Source organism: Amphibalanus amphitrite, unplaced genomic scaffold, assembly GCF_019059575.1.
Source record: "Amphibalanus amphitrite isolate SeventyFive unplaced genomic scaffold, NRLGWU_Aamphi_draft 001045F_arrow, whole genome shotgun sequence".
NCBI lineage: Eukaryota > Metazoa > Arthropoda > Thecostraca > Balanomorpha > Balanidae > Amphibalanus > Amphibalanus amphitrite.
The window spans coordinates 1-8,715 of record NW_024882539.1 but is presented as its reverse complement, the minus strand read 5'-3'; the positions used below and the strand labels follow the sequence as shown (position 1 = coordinate 8,715).

Here is an 8,715-nt window from a genome sequence, read left to right as displayed (position 1 = left end):
GCGGGGCGGGGCGGGGCGGGGTGGGCTGCAGTGAACAGGACCCTCCCCCCACTGCACAGTCCCCCCCCCACACACACTGTACAGTGCCCACTCCAATCTGCACAGTGACCCCCCCCCCCCCACACACACACTGTGCAGTACCCATTCCACACGGCACAGTACCTACCTACTGATAGTGATGTCAAATATAGATAATTGGGAAACCGATACCCAAACAAGTAGCAACCAAAACCATGGGAAAGTATATAGGTACCGATTCCGAACCGATACCAACTTGGTGTTTGGTAACTATTTCAATCCAATTGTTTTTGGAAATTACTTTGTTGGCATTTGTGTGCTTTCCAAATTCTGGTTTAGGTGGACTTTTCAAGATTTTTTTCTGATTTACTGTGGACATTCTGTTTTGGTGGACCCAAAAAGTCCACGTAAAAATAAACGCACAGAACACCTTTTAGCTGGACGTAAACGTATCCGAAAGAACAAGTCTGTTTCGGTGGACTCAAAAATTGTCCACCTTAGGCGCCATCTATCTCTAAACTAAAAAATTTGATGGTTCGTAGTTCCAATATCTGCCACAGACGGCGCCACCATCGGCTGGCTCTGTGTTGAAGCTCGGAAACGCACGCCTTGATCAGCGCGGGCTAGCGCGGGCATGCAGCAAAAACGTAACATGATATGATTTATAGTGTGGTCTGTGGAATGTGAAGCGATCAAAATAGACGTTTGTTTTATTTTTAAAAAAGTGTAAAAATAAATTAATTATATTATGTATCTTAGAAACCCGTGAATTAGAGTATGATGAAGTTTTGTGTAGTTGCAACAACACTGTTTTTTGTTGCGGTGTTATCGGCGCGGCACGGCTCACCACGTGGCGGTGTCAGTGTTGGGATTTGGAAGAGATAAAGCTTTGGGTGGTACTAATTTGTGTTTTTTTTTGTGCTGGGAGCTTTTTGAAGTCTGTGAGGTAAGTGGAAATTATTTGTAGACATCTATTTGTTGGATACTGGTATTGCAGAGTACCGATTTGCCATGCGATTGTTTGGGCCGGACTTGCAGGCGTCACACTTCAACTTCTTTTTGCAACCAAGGAGCGGGGCCGGATGGTCACTATACCCAGAGATGCTTTCTAATCAAACCAAACCAAAATAGACCTAACCAAACCTAACCAAACCTGACCTAACCAGTACAACCTACAACCTAAAACCTACAACCTAAAACCTACAACCTAAAACCTACAACCTAAAACCTAAAACCTACCACCTAAAACCTACAACCTACAACCTAACCTACAGCACCTCTCCTTGGTTGCTAAAAGAAGTGTTACGCCTGCTTTACGACTACCCTTGAAATGTGGCTAGCCGCTACTTGCTATTTCTTTACAAGATCTCAGGCCTCGGGGTCAATTAATGATGTAGGTACTCTGGCTCCGGATCAATTCAACAAAATGCAGGGCTGCCCTACATTGTGCACTAACCTGTTTGAAGTATGTACTTGTGTTCAGGATCCCAATCTGAATCCAGTTTAGGGGAAAACACCATGTTTATAAGTGTAGGTTTTGGGCAGTGGCGCCGGGCGCGGGAACCGGGGGCTAGCGGGGGCTGAGCCCTTCTAACTTTACCCCTAATTTGGGGAGGACAAGCTGCCCTAATAGTTCCTGGTCTCATGAAAAGTTGTGGGGCACTGCTCCCACGGCCCCAGAGTTGTGGGGGCAAGCTTCCCTCACTGCCCCCTCCCCCGGTTCCTGTGCCTCTGTATGAATCTATGAAATTATGTTGGTAGATTTCCGATTTTGATTCCTCCAGCTGTGAGGAGGGGGGGGGGGCTCAAATACATAATGAGCCCCCCAGCCGAAAAGTTGGAGGGGCTCAGCCCCCGCTAGCCCCCCCGGTTCCCGCGCCTAACTAGGTCATTCAAAGACATTTTATGGTCATGACCTCTTAGTGTATTGTCAATAGGCCAAAGCTTGAAGAGTCTCTCAATCCCAAATGGTTTTCAGCTCAGTTTTAGCATTTTGTTATCTTATGGGTCACCTTTAATGAAATTAAGACCCACTTTGGCCTTATGACCTTAACTTATGGGTGGGTCCCCCAATGACCTACCGTTATGTCCATTTTGTATATCTCAGAATTTGTATATCTATGACCTGAGGTAAGGTCAGGTCAGATTCATTATCTTTACATTACAAGCCTATGGATAAATTTGAAATGCGCACCGCTTTGTGGAAACGAGTCAAAACCACTCAAGTCTTTCAGGATTTTGACATATTGAATCATCTATGACGATCCAGGTATCATTTACTGACAGAGACAGGAAAAGGTCATCTGAGTTCGTGCGAGGTCATCAATAGTTGCTTGTCAATAAACCATGATAAATTGGCGCTAAAGACATGTAAGTGGCACCAAACTGCTTGCCTTGCCAAGTCACGCGTCGTTTGCTATACAACGTGACGTATCAACCCCGCCCCTATTGGGTCATGACCTCTCCCCCACCAGAGGTCAAGTTTTAAATTGGCCTTAATGAAGGTCATCAAGTATTTGTTTCGAATCGCCTCGACAAGAGAAGCACAATGGTGTCAATTTTATGTCTTTATTCAAAAGTTTTATCTACTATACTTAGGTTACTATTTCAATAACATTTTATTTTTATGACCTCTGGTGACCTCAATATTGACCTGACGCATTTTTATTTAAAAGTTGTAGCTCTTTGACCGACCTATCAAACGCCGTTTGCTGCGTCGATGCGTGGTTTTCGAGAAATAACGGGGGGCTGATAAGCCTGCCCTGCCTGCCCGGAATCTTACCTTTCAGAGCCCGCCCGGAATATGGTTTAAGGGTGTATACTGTATACAGCGGTGTCCTTTGCCCAGTTTTTTTTATTTTTTAAGTTGCCCAACATGCCGTACTCAACCATACAACTGACCTTTTAGCATCATTTGTGTATAACACTGCAAATTGCACACATCTCAGCCATTTAAATGTAGCGATTGAAGGCATAATGCCAGTTGCCTCATAAAATATAATGGTACCTATATACCTAAGTGTGTTGTTGAGAAGGTCAACAATGTAAGGTTTTCAAGTGAGGAGTAAAGGCCAGCTCTAGAGTGCATTGTACTAGGAACCGTTAATACCTTGTTTGAAAGTCTATTTTTCTTGACCTTTTAATTCAATTCGTTGTTGGAAAATTGCAGTGGCAACAAAAATTATGAGTCACCTGCTGCATGCCCGTTGGCCATACAGATTGTCTTCTTTCTGCCTTAGTTACTAAAAGCGGCTAAAGAAAGATAAATGCTTACAGAAAAATCTCACCATACAGGCTTTCTTTCCAGGTGACTTGTTAGCTATCTTACATGCAGGCTTTCTTTTCAGGTAGCTTGGATGTTCAGGCCACTTTGATAGTCCAAGATGCTGTCTGGTACTAATGTACGCAAGGTAAGATGTGGGGTCATCCAATCTGTTTTATGTGTCTGCATTTAACAATCTCCATATCCAAATAAATAAAGTAATATTTATTTCGAAAGAACCATTCTGTATTGAGTTACTTCTGCCGTGCCTGTGAATCGTGAGAGGCAGTTTCACTGCCTCAAAAGTTAGAAATATGTCCTTAAATTAAAGTGGGAATGGGGAAGTAGGGTTAACCATCATTCTCCTTCGTTGCGCGTATAAAAGACCCATTGTTCTTTGAGCTGTTAATTATTTCCCTTCCCTTTCGAGACGTATGTGAAGGACAGAAAATTGATTTTTAAATTCAAGGTGATGCGAGTAGATCATCACAGGGTAACCAACACTAACAAACTAACTAACACAGGATAGTAAAACTAACTTTTGTTGAGAGGAACGGCCGAAAACGTAGGCAAAGTTTGGCGGCGCTACGCACGGTAATTTTCCGCTCAGCTCAGAAAAAATACGGGTTGGCCGTCCAGACTGGTCCAGACGCCCCTTCCCGGCTCGGCGCGGATTAGTGGGAGTGAATGAGTGAGTGAGTGAGTGAGTGAGTTACATTAACCCGCGCCCGGCTGGGGGTCCTGGATTTCCACGCCCTGCTGGGGGGGGGGGGGGGTGTTTGAACACCCCTCCCCTTCTAACTCGGCTCCTGGGCCACGTAGCGATACGCGGAAGGCGGCGTTCGAAAGAGCGCCAAAAATAATGACGAAATCACTACGGTCAATTTTTTGGTCAAATCAAAGGTCAGGTCACCAGAGGTCATTGAAGGCAAAATTTCGCCGATTTCCAGGTCGAATGTCGACAATTTCCATGAAGCCAACGCATAACTCGGGAACCAATAGAGGTAAAGCGCCGCGGAAAAGCGCATTCGATAGCCCTATTAACGCCCTTTCTGAATAATTCTCTCAGATTTGACCTAACGTCAACGGTTTTGCATGCAGGGGGCAAAAACTGCAAAATAGCCGATTTTTTCGGAAACAGTTTTTCTGCAATGATTTTTTACCCAAGCCTTGTACGAGCTTACTTTTACCGACATCGTGTTCCTCTCGTCAAGACGCATCGAATGAACTATAACTTGACCTTGAAAGGTCAACTTGAAAATTTGACATCAGGTCAAGGTCATGACCTGACCGGAAAGTGTCATGTTGCATATCAGTTGATCCGTATCGTCGAGCTGAACACATCTAAGGCGTTTTTATCGCTCTAGCATGCCTCTATCAAAAGTAATTTGCGAAAAACTGTTGATGCCATTCGTGACCTAAGATGACCTCAGGGCATAAACAGGGGTCATGGACACCATTTTCATGTTCAGTGTGTATAAATTACTTGTAATTCAGTGTTTGGGAGTGTTTATAATGTCTTTCGTCCAAAAGAGGCGCATTTCAATTTTCTCCCATTGACTTATAATGGGGAGGTCGCAAAATTGACCTGACCTTAGGTCATCGATATCAAAATTCTGAAATATGCATTTTGTACATGCTATTGCTCTTAGCAATCTCTGAAAGTTTCAAAGCGATCGGTCACTCGGTGTAGCTATGACAGACATTGAAACTATGAGGTGAGGTCACTTCAAGTGACCTGGTGACCTGACCTTGAATGACCTTGGTCTGAAATTTTCACAACATGTGTAGAATTGATGTGTGATAAGGCGTACAAAAAACGAGCGCCGTTTTTGAGATATTTGCGAAAAACCATAAGGGGGGTGTTCAAACACCCCCCCCCCCAGCAGGGCGCAGGTTAAGGGGGCGCATGTAAATGAATTAATCATTCCTTTCTACCCGAATTATGAATGATGAATTGCGTGTTACCATGATAACCCTTCTATTTTTTTTTAAATCATGGTGTGTCAATTGAAGTGAGGTAATATTTCTTTTTTTTTTAGAAGCGACCAGCAGCTGTTACTTCTGGACGAAGGAGGAAAGTGGCGAAAACTGTTCAGGTAAGTGTTCGTTCAGTATCCATATGCGAAAGACATTATTCATATTTCGTAAGCACCACAATTGTTTCTCATTTTGTTAATGCTTAGCTAGCAGACAATTTCATGAAGGTTTACTGTGGGTCAAACCTGGTTTGCTGATACAACTTTTACTGAGGGCATTATTAAAGGGATAAGTCCCGCGGAAGCAGCCAGGTAGCGCCTACACAATATGCAATGGCGCCTCACTTGCACCTACTTGTGTGTCTGGTCGGGACTATCTCTTGTGGTATTAATTTAAAGAGACGCTAAAATTGTATTGAACGTAATGTTTAATTTCTCCTGCGTACTTGCTCTTAATCGGTTATAATCTAAGCAATTAGTAATGAGCCAAGTTACAGATAAAACGGCCAAGTTATGATTGATGGCCAAATGTTGCCTTGAGCAAAATAAGGCAAAATGTTTCATCAACAATTACGATTTAATTTCGGATTTTGAAAGATTAGTTTTTAACTTCTCTTTTATATAGCTGATATCGATAAGACGACGCGCCACTATTACCTATCATCAGCCTCTTTTTGCAGGCTGAACACTAAAGCTAACAGTGCATTAGGAACACGTGGAGGGGGGGGGGGCGAACTTACCAATTAGTTAAGCTAAATTGAAGAAAAGGTAATTGACGGAATCGATTTTTTCAGGATCTCTATTTTGTGGAAAGAATATTAGCCCACCAGTGGAAAGACGGCAACATGATGTACCTCATCAAGTGGCAAGGTTTCAGGTAAGCGTTGGAGAGTGGGGATAACTGGGACGCGGGAGAAGTGGGACACCTTCAATATCTTAGTGACCGATTGGACAAACAATTTTGTTTTTGCATATTTTCTCATGAATTCCGTTGGTGTGCAGACTTCATCGTATCATGTACTTGTATCTATTCCCGGGAATGCGGTGGGACCGCTGGCTCTTGAGATAAAGGGACCAGGCCTTCTGGTTCTTTCCATGGTTGTTCAAAGTGGGCGTTTGGTTGCGTCATCCTGCTGGAATGTCCTGGTGGTTATCGCAGTAATAGCATGGTCTTTCTTGGCCCCTGTTTCAACATATGCAGTATATTGTGTCGATGCGGGTAGCCTCGACACTTTGTGTGCACTAGGGTTAAAAAAGAAAACGATTCATTGATCGGTCTGATGGCTAGGGTCATTCATTCCTTGGTTTGGGAATCACCGAATAGGCCTCTGAACCCGTTGGAAACGTCATTGTGAAAAGGACATTGATATGCTTTTACGTTAAATCAGTTATTTTATTGATTAGGTTCCTTTTAAAACTACAGAAACTGCATTCTGCCTAACCAGTAGTGAATAAAAGACATTCTTTAGCATGTTAACTGGTCGAAATTTATGGGTTTAGAATTGAAATAATTCACTCACATTATTTTATTTCACGCACACACTCGCGACATAATTCAACTACCTAAGGGCGACGCCTTGTTTGGGTGTCGCGGGCCGAAGGTTGTGTTTTGCATTTGTGCTAGGGGTCTTGCCATGGAGGATTCCATTGAAAACCTGAGGATGACGGAATCTTTCCCCACTCGCAGGGAATGGGGCTAAAGATCCCGAGATACCGGTGACATGGAACATTTACGGTGCGACGCCGCGAGAAAGAAGCCATCTAGCTTCCAAAGATAATCCACTTCTACTTGATTGTTTTTTTTTGTTTTTTTGTTAAGCTGGCCTTCTGACATCCTTTCCTTTTCCAAAGGATGCCTACGTGGGAGCCAGCGCAGAACCTGAATCCTGTGATCCTTCAAAAGTACCACGGTAAGAGCCATACATTATGCATTCCAGTTAGCTAAACAAATCTACGGCTTGTGTTTTTTATTGGGTTTAGGTGCATGCAATTGTGACTTAAAAGAGCGTTTAATTTTTCAGTCGTTGCTTGTTTTGTTGTGCTTTATCCCATGTTTGGTTTTTGATGGACTCCATCCTTTATAAGAGCTTTCTACATCAATTTATGATGCGATTTGTTTTCTTGAACGCTGCGAAAGTCAGTGGGTGGTTTCCCCAGGGCGTGTGACTGGTCTGCCCATTGCGTGTCATATGAGCCAAATGATGTGGCAGTCGGGTGCCCCTAAAACCAAAATCATTAATTGCCGTGTGTGTACTGTGTACCTATATTTGTGCCTTGTGATTGTGTATGTACAAGGGGGGTGTTTGAACACCCCTCCCCCCTGTGGTTTTTCGCGAACATCGCCGCCGTTTTTGGCACACCTTATCATACATCAATTCTACACATGTAAAAATTTCAGACCAAGGTCGTTCAAGGTCAGGTCACCAAATCACTTGAAGTGACCTCACCTCATAAAAAGTTTCAATGTCTGCCACAGCTACACCGAGTGACCCATCGCTTTGAAACTTTCAGCGATTCCTAAGATCAGTAGTATGTATAAAATGTATATCTCGGAATTTTGATATCGGTGACCTAAGGTCAGGTCAATTTTGCGACCTCCCCATCATAAGTCAATGGGAGAAAAATTGAAAGGCGCCTCTTTTGGACGAAAGCCATTATAAACACTACCGAACACTGAATTACAAGGAACTTAGACACACTGAGCATTAAAATGGTATCCATGACCCCTGTTTATGCCCTTGAGGTCATCTCAGGTCACGAATGGTATCTAACAGTTTTTCGCGAATAACTTTTGATAGAAGCATGATAGGGCGATGAAAACGCCTTAGATGTGTTCAGCTCGACGATACGGATCGACTGATATGCAACATGACCCTTTCCGGTCAGGTCATGACCTTGACCTGAGGTCAAATTTTCAAGTTGACCTTCCAAGGTCAAATTATGGTTCATTCGATGCGCTTGACGAGAGGAACACGATGCCGGTAAAAGTAAGCTAGTGCAAGCTTGGGCAAAGTATTACAGAAAAACTGTTCCGAAAAAAATAGGCTATTTGGCAGTTTTTGCCCCTGCAGGCAAAACCGTTGACGCTAGCTAGTCAATCTGAGAATTACTCAGAAATGGCGCTCATAGGGCTATCGAATGCGCTTTCCGCGGCGCTCTATTGCTTCCCGAGTTATGCTTTGGCATTTGGAAATTGTCGACATCGACCTGAAAATCGGCGAACATTTTGACTTCAAATGACTCTGGTGACCTGACCTTGACCTGACCTTTGACCTGACCAAAAAGTGATGAAGTGATTTTCTCATTATTTTTGGCGCGCTTTCGAACGCGCCTTCCGCGTATCACTAACGTGGTCCAGGAGCCGAGTTAGAATGGGGTGTTCAACCCCCCCCCCCCCCCAGCAGGGCGTAGAAATCCAGGATCCCCAGCGGGGCGCTGGTTAAAGGAGCTAGGCGC

General features: G+C 43.8%; 1 long non-coding RNA gene across 3 annotated transcripts; it reads left to right on the top strand.

Moving 5' to 3' along the window:
• The first annotated feature begins 359 nt into the window (after nucleotides 1-359).
• Nucleotides 360-7,299, top strand: LOC122369517. Of its 3 annotated transcripts, XR_006254416.1 has the most exons (6): nucleotides 648-665; nucleotides 778-964; nucleotides 3,366-3,428; nucleotides 5,323-5,379; nucleotides 6,054-6,136; nucleotides 7,111-7,299. It is a non-coding gene; the product is annotated as an uncharacterized LOC122369517 (long non-coding RNA). The 3 variants fall into 3 exon arrangements; XR_006254414.1 differs by having other exon boundaries at nucleotides 360-964; nucleotides 7,111-7,289; XR_006254415.1 differs by lacking the exon at nucleotides 7,111-7,299 and adding an exon at nucleotides 6,947-7,049 and having other exon boundaries at nucleotides 360-964.
• Nucleotides 7,300-8,715: the final 1,416 nt, after the last annotated feature.